Here is a 23,992-nt window from a genome sequence, read left to right as displayed (position 1 = left end):
AATAGTAAGGGGCAACTTAACCTTGCAGAGAAATACCATTTTGATTCATGCTTGTCTTACACACACACACACACACACGTCTCCCAGGCATTTCAGGGTAATACAATCTATCTGGGTGGTGTGTATAATAAATCTCATCACTCTAATTCACATTTCACCTTATCTGAGCCTATAACACGGCTGGCTCCCTTTTGGCCCTGGGGGACGTTACGTAGAAGTTGTTTGTGTTTTTTAAAATATATTTGCCAGTTTGTCTTTCATCGTCAATAAGAATACAGTTTTTGAGGGAATAGGGTTCTAGAGGGAATAGGGTTCTAGAGGGAATAGGGTTCTAGAGGGAATGGGAATCTAGAGGGAATGGGGTTCTAGAGGGAATAGGGTTCTAGAGGGAATAGGGTTCTAGAGGGAATGGGGTTCTAGAGGGAATAGGGTTCTAGAGGGAATAGGGTTCTAGAGGGAATGGGAATCTAGAGGGAATGGGGTTCTAGAGGGAATAGGGTTCTAGAGGGAATGGGGTTCTAGAGGGAATGGGGTTCTAGAGGGAATAGGGTTCTAGAGGGAATAGGGTTCTAGAGGGAATGGGGTTCTAGAGGGAATAGGGTTCTAGAGGGAATGGGGTTCTAGAGGGAATAGGGTTCTAGAGGGAATAGGGTTCTAGAGGGAATAGGGTTCTAGAGGGAATAGGGTTCTAGAGGGAATGGGGTTCTAGAGGGAATGGGGTTCTAGAGGGAATAAGGTTCTTAAAAAAAAGCATCAAACCCTTAACTTGTGTAACCATGCCTTAAATAAAGGCACCAAAACAACAATCACATTTTCTGCTTTGCACTTTGTTTACAATTCTACAACACCTTGTTTAGCCTTGCAAAACACTACGCACTGTTTGTTACATTAGACACTTCTTTCAAGAGTTAAATCTCTTGCAATCATTGGGAAAACACTTCTACTCAAAATGCCTGAAATTGGCAACACACACACACACACACACACACACACACACACACACACACACACACACACACACACACACACACACACACACACACACACACACACACACACACACACACAAAAACACTTCTACAGTAATTGAACACCAATTAGTCTGAGCCTTACCACTACAAATAGACCTCAGGTAAGATCACCTCTTTGGTGAGAACTTTACAAACATGGAGGCAGTGAGAGCGAGAGGAAGAGGAAGATGTAGAGGACGAGAGAGGAGGACGAGGACGAGGACAAAGAAGGGGACCAGGCAATAGACGGAGACATATTTCTGACGACATTAGGGCCACTTTGTTGGACCATGTCATAAATCATGGCCTGACGATGAGGGAGGCAGAGAGTCCATCCCAACCTGAGTCGCTACACGGTAGCATCCATAATACGGACATTTAGACTGGAGAACAGGTATGTCTTCAAGGTGCATCACCTTGTGTGCTGCTGTTAGTCTGCCAGGAGTTCTCCATCACCATGCCACCCTCGGTGCTTACAATACTGCACACATAATCATATTACTGGAGGCACTACATAATGTAGTTGTGCAGGACGGACCAGAGCAGCCCTGGTTTGTTGTCATCTGGGATAATGTTAGTTTACACCGGGCTGCTCTGGCCAGGGACTCGTTCACCGACCACAATAACTTCACAGTTGTACAGGACGGACCAGAGCAGCCCTGGTTTGTTGTCATCTGGGATAATGTTAGTTTCCACCGGGCTGCTCTGGCCAGGGACTGGTTCACCAACCACAATAACTTCACAGTTGTACAGGACGGACCAGAGCAGCCCTGGTTTGTTGTCATCTGGGATAATGTTAGTTTACACCAGGCTGCTCTGGCCAGGGACTCGTTCACCGACCACAATAACTTCACAGTTGTACAGGACGGACCAGAGCAGCCCTGGTTTGTTGTCATCTGGGATAATGTTAGTTTCCACCGGGCTGCTCTGGCCAGGGACTGGTTCACCAACCACAATAACTTCACAGTTGTATAAGGCAGTTAACCCACTGTTCCTAGGCCGTCATTGGAAATAAGAATTTAATCTTATCTGACTTGCCTAGTATAATTTTTAAAATAAATAGCTAATGAGGTGGTGTGGCCAGACCCTAACACAAGGTGGGATCCATCCCCTAACAAATACCATTACGCTGTAATATTACTGTAATTATATTTGTTTCTGTGTAGTTTACAGTAACATATTGTATTGATTACTGTAATTCTACTTTTCTTTGTGTTTTGTTTGTTGTAAAAACCTGCAATGGCAACAAACAAAATAATCTGTATGTATTTTTTTCTGAAGCATTTCTATGTTTGGGTTTAATTGAAATGGTAGTAGATGTACTGTACTGGAACAATCTGTCTCAGAAGCCTGTATGAGAACATTAAAAAGGTTAACAAAGTAATAAAAGTACATCGATGTGTTGTATACAAGTACATTGGTGTGTTGTATACAAGTACATCAGTGTGTTGTATACAAGTACATCAGTGTGTTGTATACAAGTACATCAGTGTGTTGTATACAAGTACATCAGTGTGTTGTATACAAGTACATCAGTGTGTTGTATACAAGTACATCAGTGTGTTGTATACAAGTACATCAGTGTGTTGTACATAAGTACATCAGTGTGTTGTATACAAGTACATCAGTGTGTTGTATACAAGTACATCAGTGTGTTGTATACAAGTACATCAGTGTGTTGTATACAAGTACATCAGTGTGTTGTATACAAGTACATCAGTGTGTTGTATACAAGTACATCAGTGTGTTGTATACAAGTACATCAGTGTGTTGTACATAAGTACATCAGTGTGTTGTATACAAGTACATCAGTGTGTTGTACACAAGTACATCAGTGTGTTGTATACAAGTACATCAGTGTGTTGTACACAAGTACATCAGTGTGTTGTATACAAGTACATCAGTGTGTTGTATACAAGTACATCAGTGTGTTGTACATAAGTACATCAGTGTGTTGTATACAAGTACATCAGTGTGTTGTATACAAGTACATCAGTGTGTTGTACATAAGTACATCAGTGTGTTGTATACAAGTACATCAGTGTGTTGTATACAAGTACATCAGTGTGTTGTATACAAGTACATCAGTGTGTTGTACATAAGTACATCAGTGTGTTGTATACAAGTACATCAGTGTGTTGTACACAAGTACATCAGTGTGTTGTATACAAGTACATCAGTGTGTTGTACACAAGTACATCAGTGTGTTGTATACAAGTACATCAGTGTGTTGTATACAAGTACATCAGTGTGTTGTACACAAGTACATCAGTGTGTTGTACACAAGTACATCAGTGTGTTGTACACAAGTACATCAGTGTGTTGTACACAAGTACATCAATGTGTTGTATACAAGTACACCAGTGTGTTGTATACAAGTACATCAGTGTGTTGTATACAAGTACATCAGTGTGTTGTACACAAGTACATCAGTGTGTTGTACACAAGTACATCAGTGTGTTGTACACAAGTACACCAGTGTGTTGTATACAAGTACATCAGTGTGTTGTACACAAGTACACCAGTGTGTTGTATACAAGTACATCAGTGTCTTGTATACAAGTACACCAGTGTGTTGTATACAAGTACATCAGTGTGTTGTATACAAGTACATCAGTGTGTTGTATACAAGTACATCAGTGTGTTGTTGCTGCTTTGAACAAAGAAAATCCAATGGTGTATGTGTGTATCAATTTGTGACAAAAATTCAATTAAAAAAAAAGTCTAATTAAATTTTGACTGCAGAGTTTCATTTTGACATAGAAGTGAGACGTTTATCTCTGAGTGTTGCGTCTTATTTGGCTTGTTGTGTGTAGAGTTTTGACCCAACAAGCCAAATTCAGCAACAATTGTGTAAAGCAATTAACAAAAAAAAATGCAACTTTGGTATCTCTAGTACCTCCAAAGTAACAAATGTGTGTTGACTGTACAGCATTAAAAACACAATCAGCATTAGGCGAGTAACGGTTCAGAATGACAACGGCACATCTCAATGACAATTAAACGCAGTCATTCAAATCCTCCAGTGTGTGTTGACACACCCGTGCATCAAAGTAACATCATTAAAAAAAAAAAAAAAATCTCTCAGTTTAAGTTGAGATATATGCACGGGCTCCGTCTCTCTCCACCTCATCCTCCCGATGTCGGCCTTCTGCGTCCTGCGGCGAAAGGTGTCAGAGCTACAGTGGTGTTGGTCCGACCCATGAGACATTCTGAAAATCGGTCTTCTCGCCAAAACGTCGGTAGCCGTCCTAACAGTTTGGCCTATTATGACCATTCTAGGGAAATATAAGACTCTCGCGAACAAGACGGTGTGTCACGTGACTCGTCTGAAGGTAACTCGTTACCGTTTGGCCGTTTGTGAAGGTGTTAGTCAATGCCTGTCTATAAGCTCTAATAGTGAAGGTCAAATGTACTATTTTTTTTTTTAATCAAATAAAAGTTTTATTAAAATAAATCTATACTTACATTTCTAAATGGAATAGCTAAATGATCCATGGTATGACCATCTTAAAACAAAAGGCTTGGAATTTTAGAGGACACTGTCATTAAACACCTGTCATTAAACACCTGTCATTTAATATGACCAGGGCTTTTGAACAGAGCCTTGGGCCATGGTTCTATTTGGAGGGAATAGGGTTCTATTTGGAGGGAATCGGGTTCTATTTAGAGGGAATAGGGTTCTATTTGGAGGGAATCGGGTTCTATTTAGAGGGAATAGGGTTCTATTTAGAGGGAATAGGGTTCTATTTGGAGGGAATAGGGTTCTATTTAGAGGGAATAGGGTTCTATTTAGAGGGAATAGGGTTCTATTTAGAGGGAATAGGTTTCTATTTGGAAGGAATAGGGTTCTATTTAGAGGGAAAGGGGTTCTATTTGGAGGGAATAGGGTTCTATTTAGAGGGAAAGGGGTTCTATTTAGAGGGAAAGGGGTTCTATTTGGAGGGAATAGGGTTCTATTTGGAGAGAATAGGTTTCTATTTGGAAGGAATAGGGTTCTATTTAGAGGGAAAGGGGTTCTATTTGGAGGGAATAGGGTTCTATTTGGAGGGAATAGGTTTCTATTTAGAGGGAATAGGGTTCTATTTGGAGGGATTAGGGTTCTATTTGGAGGGAATAGGGTTCTATTTGGAGGAAATAGGGTTCTATTTAGAGGAAAACTCTGGGCCCTAGCTCAGAGAGAGAATAACATACCATCAAGGAGACTAGTTTATCCCAAGCGACTTAGGGATGCTTTTTCATATGGTTGGCCCTTGCGGGAATCGAACCCACAACTCAAATGTTGAAATGTACCAAGTCCACCAACTGAGCCACATAGGACCAATGCCACCTCTCTCTGGTCCAGCTAAGGTTTTCCTTGTGAGGGTACTGCTACAGATTAGTTTTGATTCTGTTAGGAAGATTCAGGGAGTATTCAGCCTTCCAATCATAACTCCACCCACAGACCTTTCCAGTCATAACCCCGCCCACAGACCTATCCACTCATAACCCCGCCCACAGACGTATCCACTCATAACCCCGCCCACAGACCTATCCAGTCATAACCCCGCCCACAAACCTATCCACTCATAACCCCGCCCACAGACTTATCCAGTCATAACCCCGCCCACAAACCTATCCCCTCATAACCCCGCCCACAGACGTATCCACTCATAACCCCGCCCACAAACCTATCCAGTCATAACCCCACCCACAAACCTATCCGCTCATAACCCCGCCCACAGACGTATCCACTCATAACCCCGCCCACAGACCTATCCAGTCATAACCCCGCCCACAAACCTATTCGCTCATAACCCCGCCCACAGACGTATCCACTCATAACCCCGCCCAGAGACCTATCCAGTCATAACCCCGCCCACAAACCTATCCGCTCATAACCCCGCCCACGGACGTATCCAGCTCGAAGGACCACAACATTGTGGCCAGATTGTACTTCTCTAGTCTGGGTACCAGTTTGTTTAGCTATCATTACACTCCTTGCTACTACTGTCATACTAAACAGACTGGCATATGACACGGGGTACATGGAGTGGAATGTTAGCTAAGCAGACTGGTATATGACACAGGGTACATGGAGTGGAATGTTAGCTAAGCAGACTGGTATATGACACGGGGTACAGGGAGTGGAATGTTAGCTAAACAGACTGGTATATGACACGGGGTACATGGAGTGGAATGTTAGCTAAACAGACTGGTATATGACACGGGGTACATGGAGTGGAATGTTAGCTAAACAGACTGGTACCCAGACTAGTGCTTCTCCCTTCAAAGCAGAAACTTTACCCATTTAATTTACCGTTCATCCTGAACCTAATTTACCATTAAAATCCTTAACCTAAATTTCCATGCATCCTAAACCTAAATTAAAAACAAATACCTCAAGGACATCCTAAAATGAGGTCATTTTGGTTCATGTCCAAACACAGTTCATTCTCTTCCTGTTTACTGCCCTCCCGTTGTTTCAGGTTCATTCTAACACAAGGCCTTTACTGCAGCCAGAGATAATAGATCCACAATGGAGGAGGCTGGGGAACAACCTCTGATTTACTATCAGTGTAAAATAATGAAACTGCGGCCCACAGCGGCTCTCCTGGAAGGTTTATCAGTAGAGCGGCGTCTTGCCTGGTCACAGAGAAGCCCATTTAGTGTGAAGAGAGACAGGTTTGGTGCACAGAGCCGATAGCAGAGTTGAATTATGACTGTATTTCATCTTTTTTATTTCTCTGTGATTGTCTGGGCTTGTTTTGTCCTCTGTGCTCTTTCCCATTCCCTCTCTCGTTCCCTCTCTCGTTCCATCTCTTCTCTGTCCCTAAGAAATGAGACTGACATCTCATTCCCTTTCTTCTCTATCCCTAGAGAATGAGACTGATATCTCATTCCCTCTCTTCTCTGTCCCTAAGAAATGAGACTGATATCTCCTTCCCGCTCTCATTCCCTCTTGTTTTATGTCCCTAAGGAATGAGACTGACATCTCATTCCATCTCTTCTCTGTCCCTAAGAAATGAGACTGACATCTCATTCCCTCTCTTCTCTGTCCCTAGGAAATGAGACTGACATCTCATTCCCTCTCTTCTCTGTCCCTAGGAAATGAGACTGACATCTCATTCCCTCTCTTCTCTATCCCTAGAGAATGAGACTGATATCTCATTCCCTCTCTTCTCTGTCCCTAAGAAATGAGACTGATATCTCCTTCCCGCTCTCATTCCCTCTTGTTTTATGTCCCTAAGGAATAAGATAGGCATCTCTCTCATTCTCTCTCTCGTTCCCTCTTCTCTGTCCCTAAGAAATGAGACTGACATCTCATTCCCTCTCTTCTCTGTCCCTAGAGAATGAGACTGACATCTCCTTCCCGCTCTCATTCCCTCTGTTGTTTCCTCTCTTCTCTGTCCCTAGGGAATGACACCTCTCTCTCATTCCCTCTCTTGTTCCCTCTCTTCTCTTTCCCTGGGGAATGACACCTCTCTCTCATTCCCTCTCTTCTCTGTCCCTGGGGAATGAGACCTACTTCTCGGACATGACGTTTATAAAAGAGTCTAGCGGTTTGGGATAATTTGGAAAAGACAGGCAAAACCAGGGAGGATGAGCATGTGTGGCTCAGATGGTAGAGCATGGTGCTTACAACACCAGGGTACTTACAACACCAGGGTACTTACAACAGCAGGGTACTTACAACAGCATGGTGCTTACAACACCAGGGTACTTACAACAGCAGGGTACTTACAACAGCAGGGTACTTACAACAGCAGGGTACTTACAACACAAGGGTACTTACAACACCAGGGTACTTACAACACCAGGGTGCTTACAACAGCAGGGTACTTACAACAGCAGGGTACTTACAACACAAGGGTACTTACAACAGCAGGGTACTTACAACAGCAGGGTACTTACAACAGCAGGGTACTTACAACACCAGGGTACTTACAACACCAGGGTACTTACAACAGCAGGGTACTTACAACAGCAGGGTACTTACAACAGCATGGTACTTACAACAGCATGGTGCTTACAACAGCAGGGTACTTACAACAGCAGGGTACTTACAACAGCAGGGTACTTACAACCGCATGGTACTTACAACACCAGGGTACTTACAACAGCATGGTACTTACAACACCAGGGTACTTACAACATCAGGGTACTTACAACACCAGGGTACTTACAACAGCATGGTACTTACAACACCAGGGTACTTACAACACCAGGGTACTTACAACACCAGGGTACTTACAACACCAGGGTACTTACAACACCAGGGTACTTACAACACAAGGGTACTTACAACACCAGGGTACTTACAACAGCAGGGTACTTACAACACCAGGGTACTTACAACACAAGGGTACTTACAACACCAGGGTACTTACAACAGCATGGTACTTACAACACCAGGGTACTTACAACACCAGGGTACTTACAACACCATGGTTGTGGGTTTGATTCCCACTGGAGTCCACTTGGAACAAAATAGAATGTACTAGAATGTATGAACTTACTCCTGGATGAATGGCTGAAATGAGCCGCAGGAGAAACAGATCAACGACATCGATCATAAATATTGTGCATGTCATCTTTTCCAGTTGCTCATGAACATTCAGATCAGACCAAACAGAATAGGAGTGTTAGTATGCAGATGTTTTTGATTTATTTTACCTTTATTTAACTAGAGCAAGTCAGTTAAGAACAAATTCTGATTTACCACGACGGCCCTCCTTTACCAAAGGCCTCCTGCGGGGGACGGGGGGCTGGGATTAAATTAAAATATAGGACAGAACACACGAACACACGACAAGAGAGACATAAGACAACAACATAACATGGCAGCAACACAAAACAGGGTACAAACATGATTGGGCACAGAAGGTAGAGACAACAATACATCACACAAAGCAGCCACAACTGTCAGTAAGAGTGTCCATGATTTTTTATTTTACCTTTATTTAACTAGGCAAGTTACCTTTAATTAACTAAGAACAAATTATTATTTTCAATGACGGCCTAGGAACAGTGGGTTAACTGCCTGTTCAGGGGCAGAACGACAGATTCGTACCTTGTCAGCTCGGGAGTTTGAACTTGTAACCTTCCGGTTACTAGTCCACCGCTCTAACCACTAGGCTACCCTGCCGCCCCATTGAGTCTTTGAATGAAGAGATAAAACTGTCCAGTTTGAGTGTTTTTTGCAGCTCGTTCCAGTCGCTAGCTGCAGCGAACTGAAAAGAGGAGCGACCCGGGGATGTGTGTGCTTCGGGGACCTTTAACAGAATGTGACTGGCAGAACGGGTGTTGTATGTGGAGGATGAGGGCTGCAGTAGATATCTCAGATAGGGGGGAGTGAGGCCTAAGAGGGTTTTATAAATAAGCATCAACCAGTGGATCTTGCGACGGGTATACAGAGATGACCAGTTTACAGAGGAGTATAGAGTGCAGTGATGTGTCCTATAAGGAACATTGGTGGCAAATCTGATGGCAGAATGGTAAAGAACATCTAGCTGCTCGAGAGCACCCTTACCTGCCGATCTATAAATTATTTCTCCGTAATCTAGCATGGGTAGGATGGTCATCTGAATCAGGGTTAGTTTGGCAGCTGGGGTGAAAGAGGAGCAATTACAATAGAGGAAACCAAGTCTAGATTTAATTTTAGCCTGCAGCTTTGATATGTACTGAGAGAAAGACTAGCCATACTCCCAAGGACCGTCCATACCGTCTAGCCATACTCCCAAGGACTTGTATGATGTGACTACCTCAAGCTCTTTTATTTCATTTATTTATCTGTTATTTTACCAGGTAAGTTGACTGAGAACACGTTCTCATTTGCAGCAACGACCTGGGGAATAGTTACAGGGGAGAGGAGGGGGATGAATGAGACAATTGTAAACTGGGGATTCTTAGGTGACCATGACGGTTTGAGGGTCAAATTGGGAATTTAGCCAGGACACCAGGGGCTCTAAACCCTCAGAGCTAGTAATCACACCTGTGGGAAGAATAACTCCACCCACAGACCTATCCAGTCATAACCCCGCCCACAGACCTATCCAGTCATAACCCCGCCCACAGACCTATCCAGTCATAACCCCGCCCCCAGACCTATCCATTCATAACTCCACCCACAGACCTATCCAGTCATAACCCCACCCACAGACCTATCCAGTCATAACTCCACCCACAGACCTATCCAGTCATAACTCCACCCACAGACCTATCCAGTCATAACTCCACCCACAGACCTATCCAGTCATAACTCCACCCACAGACCTATTCAGTTATAACTCCACCCACAGACCTATCCAGTCATAACTCCACCCACAGACCTATCCAGTCATAACTCCACCCACAGACCTATTCAGTCATAACTCCACCCACAGACCTATCCAGTCATAACTCCACCCACAGACCTATCCAGTCATAACTCCACCCACAGACCTATCCAGCCGTAACTCCACCCACAGACCTATCCAGTCATAACTCCACCCACAGACCTATCCAGTCATAACTCCACCCACAGACCTATCCAGTCATAACTCCACCCACAGACCTATCCAGTCATAACTCCACCCACAGACCTATCCAGTCATAACTCCACCCACAGACCTATTCAGTTATAACTCCACCCACAGACCTATCCAGTCATAACTCCACCCACAGACCTATCCAGTCATAACTCCACCCACAGACCTATTCAGTCATAACTCCACCCACAGACCTATCCAGTCATAACTCCACCCACAGACCTATCCAGTCATAACTCCACCCACAGACCTATCCAGCCGTAACTCCACCCACAGACCTATCCAGTCATAACTCCACCCACAGACCTATCCAGTCATAACTCCACCCACAGACATATCCAGTCATAACTCCACCCACAGACCTATCCAGTCATAACTCCACCCACAGACCTATCCAGTCATAACTCCACCCACAGACCTATCCAGTCATAACTCCACCCACAGACCTATCCAGTCATAACTCCACCCACAGACCTATCCAGTCATAACTCCACCCACAGACCTATCCAGTCATAACTCCACCCACAGACCTATCCAGTCATAACTCCACCCACAGACCTATCCAGTCATAACTACACCCACAGACCTATCCAGTCATAACTCCACCCACAGACCTATCCAGTCATAACTCCACCCACAGACCTATTCAGTCATAACTCCACCCACAGACCTATGCAGTCATAACTCCACCCACAGACCTATCCATTCATAACTCCGGGACATTCTTCTCACCACACCAAATTACCTTTGTTTTGGAGGTGTTCAGAACAAGGTTAAAAAGGCAGAGAAAGTTTGTTGGACACTAAGAAAGCTTTGTTCTAGAGCGTTTAACACAAAACATTTTTTTTGCGGTGTAGCCGTTAGCGATGACGCTAATGAAAAGTCTTCTAGTAGATAAATGAGCTTACCTCGCAGAATGAGATCCTGATTATTGTAAATCAATCCAGTGGGCATTTGTTTAGCTGTCTCTACCATCACAGGTGTGCTACAAAAACATCACTAAACAACACTCTCTTGCTATAGGCGCACACTGGAACTATAGTGGAACTACAACGAAGAAAATCTAAATTTCTCCATTTTCCCACACCTCATAAATTGTCCTATTAGAGTGTGACTGAGAGCAAAACCCGAAGAGAAAACATCCAGAGGAAAACAGAAACCTGGAAAAAAACGCCCAGAGGAAAACAGAAACCTGGAAAAAAAACCCAGAGGAAAACAGAAACCTGGAAAAACTAAAAACAAGAGAAAACTGAATTTTGGGGAGAGAAAAAAAGAAGCATTTAAGGATTTTATAGGGTCCTACATACCCTTACATACCCTTACAACGCTGGAGTCCAGTTTGGTCTCCTGAAGAACACTGAAGGACCAGTGTGGGGTTAACAGAATAGGACGGGGGAGGGGGGAAGGGGGGGGGGGGGGTTAAAAGGTTGACATCTCCAAAATGATGAGGAGACTGTTCAGTGATGAGCTCCAAAGTGATTATCATTATAAACAATTACATGTCAAGAGATTAAATTAATCTTCATTATTTCACAGCTACTTTAATGTTTGGTAATCCACAAATAAATAAATATGTTTTTGTTGATTAGATAAGCTTAGATTGTTTTAGACGAGAAACACGAGAGTGCTGTGAGCACGTGAGCGTGTGCGTGTGCGTGTGTGTGTGTGTGCGTGTGTGTGTGCGTGTGCGTGTGTGTGTGTGTGCGTGTGCGCGTGTGTGTGTGGCTCAGATAGTAGTGCATGGCACTTGTAATGCCAGGGTTGAGGGTTCAATTCCCATGCGGGACCAGTACCAATTGAAAGGTTTGCACTCACTACTGTCGTGGCTCTAGATAAGAGTGTCTGTGTTACGACTTCTATGAATGGTGAGTGGAGGAGTCAAGCGCAGAGAGCAGGTAATTCCGTACGTGGATATTTCATTCCAAAGACAGTAGAGCCACGGACATGCGAAACACCAGGGCGCATGAAACAACCCGTCCCAAAATACAACGGACTAAAACTGTCCGGAAAAATATAGATCACACTCATACACCAGATAACAGAGAACAAGCCCGCACAAATACCCAGCAGGCCTAGTGCCTTTAAATACCCTACAAACAAACACTAACTCAAAGCAGGTGTACCCAATTAAACCCAATAAACAGAAACAAACGGAAAGAGAATCAATGGCAGCTAATAGACCGACGACGACCGCCGCCCGAACAGGAAGAGGCACCACCTTCGGCGAGATTCGTGACAGTCTGCTAAATTCCTCAAATGTAAATGTAAGATCCAGCACTACTATAAGACAGTTTATCTGTGTACAATACCCCTGTGTGTGCCTTTAAATAAACCAGCCACCCTGCCTACAATATGCCCACCAGCTGCACCTCCACACGTTCTCCCTGGACAACATGCAGCTCCGCCGTTAACACAAACAGCACACTGCCACATTTGGGCTGTGTATGCCTGTCTCTCTCTGTCTTTTGACCAACAGACTTAATATATGTATGCCTGTCTCTCTCTGTCTTTTTTGACCAACAGACTTAATATATGTATGCCTGTCTCTCTCTGTCTTTTTGACCAACAGACTTAATATATGTATGCCTGTCTCTCTCTGTCTTTTTGACCAACAGACTTAATATATGTATGCCTGTCTCTCTCTGTCTTTCGACCAACAGACTTAATGACTTGACCTGAAATCACAAAAGAAAAGGTACTTTTGGATCAGAGGGTTACATCCCAAATGGCACCCTATAGGTCCTGGTCTAAAGTAGTGCACTACTACCCTATAGGCCCTGGTCTAAAGTAGTGCACTACTACCCTATAGACCCTGGTCTAAAGTAGTGCTCTACTACCCTGTAGACCCTGGTCTAAAGTAGTGCACTACTACCCTATAGGTCCTGGTCTAAAGTAGTGCACTACTACCCTATAGACCCTGGTCTAAAGTAGTGCTCTACTACCCTATAGACCCTGGTCTAAAGTAGAGCACTACTACCCTATAGGTCCTGGTCTAAAGTAGTGCACTCCTACCCTATAGACACTGGTCTAAAGTAGTGCACTCCTACCCTATAGACCCTGGTCTAAAGTAGTACCCTATAGACCCTGGTCTAAAGTAGTGCCCTATAGACCCTGGTCTAAAGTAGTGCACTACTACCCAATAGGCCCTGGTCTAAAGTAGTGCCCTACTACCCTATAGACCCTGGTCTAAAGTAGAGCACTACTACCCTATAGACCCTGGTCTAAAGTAGTGCACTACTACCATATGGGTCCTGCTCAAAAGTAGTGCACTACTACCCTATAGACCCTGGTCTAAAGTAGTGCACTCCTACCCTATAGACCCTGGTCTAAAGTAGTGCACTACTACCCTATAGGCCCTGGTCTAAAGTAGTGCACTACTACCCTATAGATCCTGGTCTAAAGTAGTGCACTCCTACCCTATAGACCCTGGTCTAAAGTAGTGCACTACTACCCTATAGGCCCTGGTCTAAAGTAGCGCACTACAACCCTATAGACCCTGGTCTAAAGTAGTGCCCTATAGACCCTGGTCTAAAGTAGTGCCTTATAGACCCTGGTCTAAAGTAGTGCACTAGTACCCTATAGACCCTGGTCTAAAGTAGTGCACTACTACCCTATAGATCCTGGTCTAAAGTAGTGCACTCCTACCCTATAGACCCTGGTCTAAAGTAGTGCACTACTACCCTATAGGCCCTGGTCTAAAGTAGCGCACTACTACCCTATAGACCCTGGTCTAAAGTAGCGCACTACTACCCTATAGACCCTGGTCTAAAGTAGTGCCCTATAGACCCTGGTCTAAAGTAGCGCACTACTACCCTATAGACCCTGGTCTAAAGTAGTGCCCTATAGACCCTGGTCTAAAGTAGTGCACTACTACCCTATAGGCCATGGTCTAAAGTAGCGCACTACTACCCTATAGACCCTGGTCTAAAGTAGTGCCCTATAGACCCTGGTCTAAAGTAGTGCACTCCTACCCTATAGACCCTGGTCTAAAGTAGCGCACTACTACCCTATAGACCCTGGTCTAAAGTAGTGCACTACTACCCTATAGGTCCTGGTCTAAAGTAGTGCACTCCTACCCTATAGACACTGGTCTAAAGTAGTGCACTCCTACCCTATAGACCCTGGTCTAAAGTAGTACCCTATAGACCCTGGTCTAAAGTAGTGCCCTATAGACCCTGGTCTAAAGTAGTGCACTACTACCCAATAGGCCCTGGTCTAAAGTAGTGCCCTACTACCCTATAGACCCTGGTCTAAAGTAGAGCACTACTACCCTATAGACCCTGGTCTAAAGTAGTGCACTACTACCCTATAGACCCTGGTCTAAAGTAGTGCACTCCTACCCTATAGACCCTGGTCTAAAGTAGTGCACTACTACCCTATAGGCCCTGGTCTAAAGTAGTGCACTACTACCCTATAGATCCTGGTCTAAAGTAGTGCACTCCTACCCTATAGACCCTGGTCTAAAGTAGTGCACTACTACCCTATAGGCCCTGGTCTAAAGTAGCGCACTACAACCCTATAGACCCTGGTCTAAAGTAGTGCCCTATAGACCCTGGTCTAAAGTAGTGCCTTATAGACCCTGGTCTAAAGTAGTGCACTAGTACCCTATAGACCCTGGTCTAAAGTAGTGCACTACTACCCTATAGATCCTGGTCTAAAGTAGTGCACTCCTACCCTATAGACCCTGGTCTAAAGTAGTGCACTACTACCCTATAGGCCCTGGTCTAAAGTAGCGCACTACTACCCTATAGACCCTGGTCTAAAGTAGCGCACTACTACCCTATAGACCCTGGTCTAAAGTAGTGCCCTATAGACCCTGGTCTAAAGTAGCGCACTACTACCCTATAGACCCTGGTCTAAAGTAGTGCCCTATAGACCCTGGTCTAAAGTAGTGCACTACTACCCTATAGGCCATGGTCTAAAGTAGCGCACTACTACCCTATAGACCCTGGTCTAAAGTAGTGCCCTATAGACCCTGGTCTAAAGTAGTGCACTCCTACCCTATAGACCCTGGTCTAAAGTAGCGCACTACTACCCTATAGACCCTGGTCTAAAGTAGCGCACTACTACCCTATAGACCCTGGTCTAAAGTAGAGCACTACTACCCTATGGGTCCTGCTCGAAAGTAGTGCACTACTACCCTATAGACCCTGGTCTAAAGTAGTGCACTACTACCCTATAGGTCCTGGTCTAAAGTAGTGCACTACTACCCTATAGACCCTGGTCTAAAGTAGAGCACTACTACCCTATGGGTCCTGCTCGAAAGTAGTGCACTACTACCCTATAGACCCTGGTCTAAAGTAGTGCACTACTACCCTATAGGTCCTGGTCTAAAGTAGTGCACTACTACCCTATAGACCCTGGTCTAAAGTAGTGCCCTATAGACCCTGGTCTAAAGTAGTACCCTATAGACCCTGGTCTAAAGTAGTGCACTACTACCCTATAGGCCCTTGTCTAAAGTAGCGCACTACTACCCTATAGACCCTGGTCTAAAGTAGTGCCCTATAGACCCTGGTCTAAAGTAGTGCCCTAAAGACCCTGGTCTAAAGTAGTGCCCTATAGACCCCGGTCTAAAGTAGTGCACTACTCCCCTATAGGTCCTGGTCTAAAGTAGAGCACTACTACCCTATAGACCCTGGTCTAAATTAGTGCCCTACTACCCTATAGACCCTGGTCTAAAGTAGTGCACTACTACCCTATAGACCCTGGTCTAAAGTAGCGCACTACTACCCTATAGACCCTGGTCTAAATTAGTGCCCTACTACCCTATAGACCCTGGTCTCAAGTAGTGCACTACTACCCTATAGGCCCTGGTCTAAAGTAGCGCACTACTACCCTATAGACCCTGGTCTAAAGTAGCGCACTACTACCCTATAGACCCTGGTCTAAAGTAGCACACTACTACCCTATAGACCCTGGTCTAAAGTAGTACACTACCACCCTATAGACCCTGGTCTAAAGTATTGCCCTACTACCCTATAGACCCTGGTCTAAAGAAGTGCACTACTACCCTATGGGTCCTGCTCGAAAGTAGTGCACTACTACCCTATAGACCCTGGTCTAAAGTAGTGCACTACTACCCTATAGACCCTGGTCTAAAGTAGTGCACTACTACCATATGGGTCCTGCTCAAAAGTAGTCCACTACTACCCTATAGACCCTGGTCTAAAGTAGTGCACTCCTACCCTATAGACCCTGGTCTAAAGTAGTGCACTACTACCCTATAGGCCCTGGTCTAAAGTAGTGCACTACTACCCTATAGATCCTGGTCTAAAGTAGTGCACTCCTACCCTATAGACCCTGGTCTAAAGTAGTGCACTACTACCCTATAGGCCCTGGTCTAAAGTAGCGCACTACAACCCTATAGACCCTGGTCTAAAGTAGTGCCCTGTAGACACTGGTCTAAAGTAGTGCCTTATAGACCCTGTTCTAAAGTAGTGCACTACTACCCTATAGACCCTGGTCTAAAGTAGCGCACTACTACCCTATAGACCCTGGTCTAAAGTAGCGCACTACTACCCTATAGACCCTGGTCTAAAGTAGTGCCCTATAGACCCTGGTCTAAAGTAGCGCACTACTACCCTATAGACCCTGGTCTAAAGTAGTGCCCTATAGACCCTGGTCTAAAGTAGTGCACTACTACCCTATAGGCCATGGTCTAAAGTAGCGCACTACTACCCTATAGACCCTGGTCTAAAGTAGTGCCCTATAGACCCTGGTCTAAAGTAGTGCACTACTACCCTATAGACCCTGGTCTAAAGTAACGCACTACTACCCTATAGACCCTGGTCTAAAGTAGCGCACTACTACCCTATAGACCCTGGTCTAAAGTAGCACACTACTACCCTATAGACCCTGGTCTAAAGTAGCGCACTACTACCCTATAGACCCTGGTCTAAAGTAGAGCACTACTACCCTATGGGTCCTGGTCTAAAGTAGCGCACTACTACCCTATAGACCCTGGTCTAAAGTAGCGCACTACTACCCTATAGACCCTGGTCTAAAGTAGCGCACTACTACCCTATAGACCCTGGTCTAAAGTAGCGCACTACTACCCTATAGACCCTGGTCTAAAGTAGCACACTACTACCCTATAGACCCTGGTCTAAAGTAGCGCACTACTACCCTATAGACCCTGGTCTAAAGTAGAGCACTACTACCCTATGGGTCCTGCTCGAAAGTAGTGCACCACTACCCTATAGACCCTGGTCTAAAGTAGTGCACTACCACCCTATAGGTCCTGGTCTAAAGTAGTGCACTCCTACCCTATAGACCCTGGTCTAAAGTAGCGCACTACTACCCTATAGACCCTGGTCTAAAGTAGTGCCCTATAGACCCTGGTCTAAAGTAGTGCACTACTACCCTATAGGCCCTTGTCTAAAGTAGCGCACTACTACCCTATAGACCCTGGTCTAAAGTAGTGCCCTATAGACCCTGGTCTAAAGTAGTGCCCTAAAGACCCTGGTCTAAAGTAGTGCCCTATAGACCCTGGTCTAAAGTAGTGCACTACTACCCTATAGGCCCTGGTCTAAAGTAGTGCCCTATAGACCCTGGTCTAAAGTAGCGCACTACTACCCTATAGACCCTGGTCTAAAGTAGCGCACTACTACCCTATAGACCCTGGTCTAAATTAGTGCCCTACTACCCTATAGACCCTGGTCTCAAGTAGTGCACTACTACCCTATAGACCCTGGTCTAAAGTAGTGCCCTATAGACCCTGGTCTAAAGTAGTGCACTACTACCCTATAGACCCTGGTCTAAAGTAGTGCCCTATAGACCCTGGTCTAAAGTAGCGCACTACTACCCTATAGACCCTGGTCTAAAGTAGCGCACTACTACCCTATAGACCCTGGTCTAAAGTAGCACACTACTACCCTATAGACCCTGGTCTAAAGTAGCACACTACTACCCTATAGACCCTGTTCTAAAGTAGCGCACCCTGGTCTAAAGTAGCGCACTACTACCCTATAGACCCTGGTCTAAATTTGTGCCCTACTACCCTATAGACCCTAGTCTCAAGTAGTGCACTACTACCCTATACCCTATAGGCCATGGTCTAAAGTAGCGCACTACTACCCTATAGACCCTGGTCTAAAGTAGTGCCCTATAGACCCTGGTCTAAAGTAGTGCACTACTACCCTATAGACCCTGGTCTAAAGTAGCGCACTCCTACCCTATAGACCCTGGTCTAAAGTAGCGCACTACTACCCTATAGACCCTGGTCTAAAGTAGAGCACTACTACCCTATGGGTCCTGCTCGAAAGTAGTGCACTACTACCCTATAGACCCTGGTCTAAAGTAGTGCACTACTACCCTATAGGTCCTGGTCTAAAGTAGTGCACTCCTACCCTATAGACCCTGGTCTAAAGTAGCGCACTACTACCATATAGATCCTGGTCTAAAGTAGTGCCCTATAGACCCTGGTCTAAAGTAGTACCCTATAGACCCTGGTCTAAAGTAGTGCACTACTACCCTATAGGCCCTTGTCTAAAGTAGCGCACTACTACCCTATAGACCCTGGTCTAAAGTAGTGCCCTATAGACCCTGGTCTAAAGTAGTGCCCTAAAGACCCTGGTCTAAAGTAGTGCCCTATAGACCCTGGTCTAAAGTAGTGCACTACTACCCTATAGGTCCTGGTCTAAAGTAGAGCACTACTACCCTATAGACCCTGGTCTAAATTAGTGCCCTACTACCCTATAGACCCTGGTCTAAAGTAGTGCACTACTACCCTATAGACCCTGGTCTAAAGTAGCGCACTACTACCCTATAGACCCTGGTGTCATGTTGTCTTGTCTCTGTCCTTTCCCTTCACCCTGTCTCCCTCTGCTGGTCGTGTCAGGTTACCTTTTCTCCCCTTCTTTCCCCCAGCTGTTCCCTGTCTCCTCCTAACTACCCATTCACCCCGTTCCCCACCTGTTCCCTTTTTCCCTCTGATTAGGTCCCTATATCTCCCTCTGTTTCTGCTCCTGTCCTTGTCGGATTCTTGTTTGTTTGTGTTTCATGCCTGAGCCAGACTATCGTCATGTTTGCTGTAACCTTGTCCTGTCCTGTCGGAATCTGCCGGTCTATCTGAGCCTACTTATGTTTTGTTATTAAAGAAGCTCTGTTTAAGTTAGTTCGCTTTTGGGTCCTCATTCACTCACCATAACAGAAGAATCCGACCAAGAATGGACCCAGCGACTTCGGATCCTCTCCACTCAGCCGTCGGGATCCAGGGAGCGATGCTAGGCAGACACGAGCAGGAAGTGTCTGCTGCTCGACATGCCGTTGAGACCCTGGCCACCCAAGTCTCCAACCTCACAGAACAGGTTCACCATCTCCGCCTCGATCCACCGGCCACTTCCAGGGCTTTCGAATCTCCGGAGCCCAGAATCAATAACCCGCCGTGTTACTCTGGGGAGCCCACTGAATGCCGCTCGTTCCTCACCCAGTGTGATATTGTGTTTTCTCTCCAGCCCAACACTTACTCCAGGAGCACTGCTCGTGTCGCCTACGTCATATCTCTCCTTATTGGACGGGCTCGTGAGTGGGGCACGGCAATCTGGGAGGCAAGGGCTGAGTGTACTAACCAGTATCAGGACTTTAAGGAGGAGATGATACGGGTTTTTGATCGATCTGTTTTTGGGGAGGAGGCTTCCAGGGCCCTGTCTTCCCTATGTCAAGGTAATCGATCCATAACAGACTACTCTATTGAGTTTCGCACTCTTGCTGCCTCCAGTGGCTGGAACGAGCCGGCTTTGCTCGCTCGTTTTCTGGAGGGTCTCCGCGCAGAGGTAAAGGATGAGATTCTCTCCCGGGAGGTCCCTTCCAGCGTGGATTCCCTGATTGAACTCGCTATTCGCATTGAGCGACGGGTTGATCTGCGTCACCGAGCTCGTGGAAAGGAGCTCGCGTTCTCCGTTGCCCCCCTCTCCGCATCACTACCATCTTCCTCTGCCGGCTCGGGAGCTGAGCCTATGCAGCTGGGAGGTATCCGCATCTCGACTAAGGAGAGGGAACGGAGAATCACCAACCGCCTCTGTCTCTATTGCGGTTCTGCTGGTCATTTTGTCACTTCATGTCCAGTAAAAGCCAGAGCTCATCAGTAAGCGGAGGGCTACTGGTGAGCGCTACTACTCCTGTCTCTCCTTCAAGATCCTGCACTACCTTGTCGGTCCATCTACGCTGGACCGGTTCGTCAGCTTCCTGCAGTGCCTTAATAGACTCTGGGGCGGAGGGCTGTTTTATGGACGAGACCTGGGCTCGGGAACATGACATTCCTCTCAGACAGTTAAGGGAGTCCACGGCCTTGTTCGCCCTGGATGGTAGTCCTCTCCCCAGGATTCAGCGTGAGACGCTACCTTTAACCCTCACTGTTTCTGGTAATCATAGCGAAACCATTTCTTTTTTGATTTTTCGTTCACCTTTTACACCTGTTGTTTTGGGCCATCCCTGGCTAGTTTGTCATAATCCTTCCATTAATTGGTCTAGTAATTCTATCCTCTCCTGGAACGTCTCTTGTCATGTGAAATGTTTAATGTCTGCTATCCCTCCTGTTTCCTCTGTCTCTTCTTCACAGGAGGAGCCTGGTGATTTGACAGGGGTGCCGGAGGAATATCACGATCTGCGCACGGTGTTCAGTCGGTCCAGGGCCACCTCTCTTCCTCCACACCGGTCGTATGATTGTAGTATTGATCTCCTTCCGGGAACCACTCCCCCCCGGGGTAGACTATACTCTCTGTCGGCTCCCGAACGTAAGGCTCTCGAGGATTATTTGTCTGTAGCTCTTGACGCCGGTACCATAGTCCCCTCCTCCTCTCCCGCCGGAGCGGGGTTTTTTTTTGTCAAGAAGAAGGACGGGTCTCTGCGCCCCTGCATAGATTATCGAGGGCTGAATGACATAACAGTTAAGAATCGTTATCCGCTTCCTCTTATGTCTTCAGCCTTCGAGATCCTGCAGGGAGCCAGGTTTTTCACTAAGTTGGACCTTCGTAACGCTTACCATCTCGTGCGCATCAGGGAGGGGGACGAGTGGAAGACGGCGTTTAACACTCCGTTAGGGCACTTTGAATACCGGGTTCTTCCTTTCGGCCTCGCTAACGCTCCAGCTGTCTTTCAGGCATTAGTCAATGATGTCCTGAGAGACATGCTGAACATCTTTGTTTTCGTTTACCTTGACGATATCCTGATTTTTTCACCGTCACTCCAGATTCATGTTCAGCACGTTCGACGTGTCCTCCAGCGCCTTTTAGAGAATTGTCTTTTTGTGAAGGCTGAGAAGTGCACTTTTCATGCCTCCTCCGTCACATTTCTCGGTTCTGTTATTTCCGCTGAAGGCATTAAGATGGATCCCGCTAAAGTCCAAGCTGTCATTGATTGGCCCGTCCCTAAGTCACGCGTCGAGCTGCAGCGCTTTCTCGGCTTCGCGAACTTCTATCGTCGTTTCATCCGTAATTTCGGTCAGGTGGCCGCTCCTCTCACAGCCCTTACTTCTGTCAAGACGTGCTTTAAGTGGTCCGTTTCCGCCCAGGGAGCTTTTGATCTCCTCAAGAATCGTTTTACATCCGCTCCTATCCTTGTTACACCTGACGTCTCTAGACAGTTCGTTGTCGAGGTTGACGCGTCAGAGGTGGGCGTGGGAGCCATTCTTTCTCAGCGCTCCCTCTCTGACGACAAGGTCCACCCATGCGCGTATTTTTCTCATCGCCTGTCGCCGTCGGAACGTAACTATGATGTGGGTAACCGCGAACTGCTCGCCATCCGGTTAGCCCTAGGCGAATGGCGACAGTGGTTGGAGGGGGCGACCGTTCCTTTTGTCGTTTGGACTGACCATAGGAACCTTGAGTACATCCGTTCTGCCAAACGACTTAATGCGCGTCAGGCGCGTTGGGCGCTGTTTTTCGCTCGTTTCGAGTTCGTGATTTCTTATCGTCCGGGCTCTAAGAACACCAAGCCTGATGCTTTGTCTCGTCTCTTCAGTTCTTCAGTAGCCTCCACTGACCCCGAGGGGATTCTCCCTGAGGGGCGTGTTGTCGGGTTGACTGTCTGGGGAATTGAGAGGCAGGTAAAACAAGCGCTCACTCACACTCCGTCGCCGCGCGCTTGTCCTAGGAACCTTCTTTTCGTTCCCGTTCCTACTCGTCTGGCCGTTCTTCAGTGGGCTCACTCTGCCAAGTTAGCCGGCCACCCTGGCGTTCGGGGTACGCTTGCTTCCATTCGCCAGCGTTTTTGGTGGCCCACCCGGGAGCATGACACGCGTCGTTTCGTGGCTGCTTGTTCGGTCTGCGCGCAGACTAAGTCCGGTAACTCTCCTCCTGCCGGCCGTCTCAGGCCGCTTCCTATTCCCTCTCGACCGTGGTCTCACATCGCCTTAGATTTTGTCACCGGACTGCCTTCGTCAGCGGGGAAGACTGTTATTCTTACGGTTGTCGATAGGTTCTCTAAGGCGGCCCATTTCATTCCCCTTGCTAAGCTTCCTTCTGCTAAAGAGACGGCACAAATCATCATCGAGAATGTTTTCAGAATTCATGGCCTTCCGTCAGACGTCGTTTCGGACAGAGGTCCGCAATTCACGTCTCAATTTTGGAGGGAGTTTTGCCGTTTGATTGGGGCTTCCGTCAGTCTCTCTTCCGGCTTTCACCCCCAGTCTAACGGTCAAGCAGAACGGGCCAATCAGACTATTGGTCGCATCTTACGCAGTCTTTCTTTTCGCAACCCTGCGTCTTGGTCAGAACAGCTCCCCTGGGCAGAATACGCCCACAACTCGCTTCCTTCGTCTGCGACCGGGCTATCTCCTTTTCAGAGTAGCCTCGGGTACCAGCCTCCGCTGTTCTCATCTCAGTTCGCCGAGTCCAGCGTCCCCTCCGCTCAGGCTTTTGTCCAACGTTGCGAGCGCACCTGGAAGAGGGTCAGGTCTGCACTTTGCCGTTATAGGACGCAGACTGTGAGGGCTGCTAATAAGCGTAGAACTAAGAGTCCTAGATATTGTCGCGGTCAGAGAGTTTGGCTCTCCACTCAGAACCTTCCCCTTAAGACGGCTTCTCGCAAGTTGACCCCGCGGTTCATTGGTCCGTTCCGTATTTCTCGGGTCATTAATCCTGTCGCAGTTCGACTTCTTCTTCCGCGATACCTTCGTCGCGTCCACCCGGTCTTCCACGTCTCCTGCATTAAGCCCGTTCTTCGCGCCCCCGCTCGTCTTCCCCCCCCCCCCCCCATCCTTGTCGAGGGCGCACCCATCTACAGGGTCCGCAGGATTTGGACATGCGTCCTCGGGGCCGTGGTCACCAGTACCTTGTCGATTGGGAGGGGTACGGTCCTGAGGAGAGGAGTTGGGTTCCCTCTCGGGACGTGCTGGACCGTGCGCTGATCGAGGATTTCCTCCGTTGCCGCCAGGTTTCCTCCTCGAGTGCGCCAGGAGGCGCTCGGTGAGTGGGGGGGTACTGTCATGTTGTCTTGTCTCTGTCCTTTCCCTTCACCCTGTCTCCCTCTGCTGGT

Source organism: Oncorhynchus mykiss, chromosome 18 (genome assembly GCF_057628025.1).
Source record: "Oncorhynchus mykiss isolate SJ-2025 chromosome 18, ASM5762802v1, whole genome shotgun sequence".
Lineage (NCBI taxonomy): Eukaryota > Metazoa > Chordata > Actinopteri > Salmoniformes > Salmonidae > Oncorhynchus > Oncorhynchus mykiss.
The sequence above is the reverse complement of the archived record's forward strand: the minus strand, read 5'-3'. Positions refer to the sequence as shown.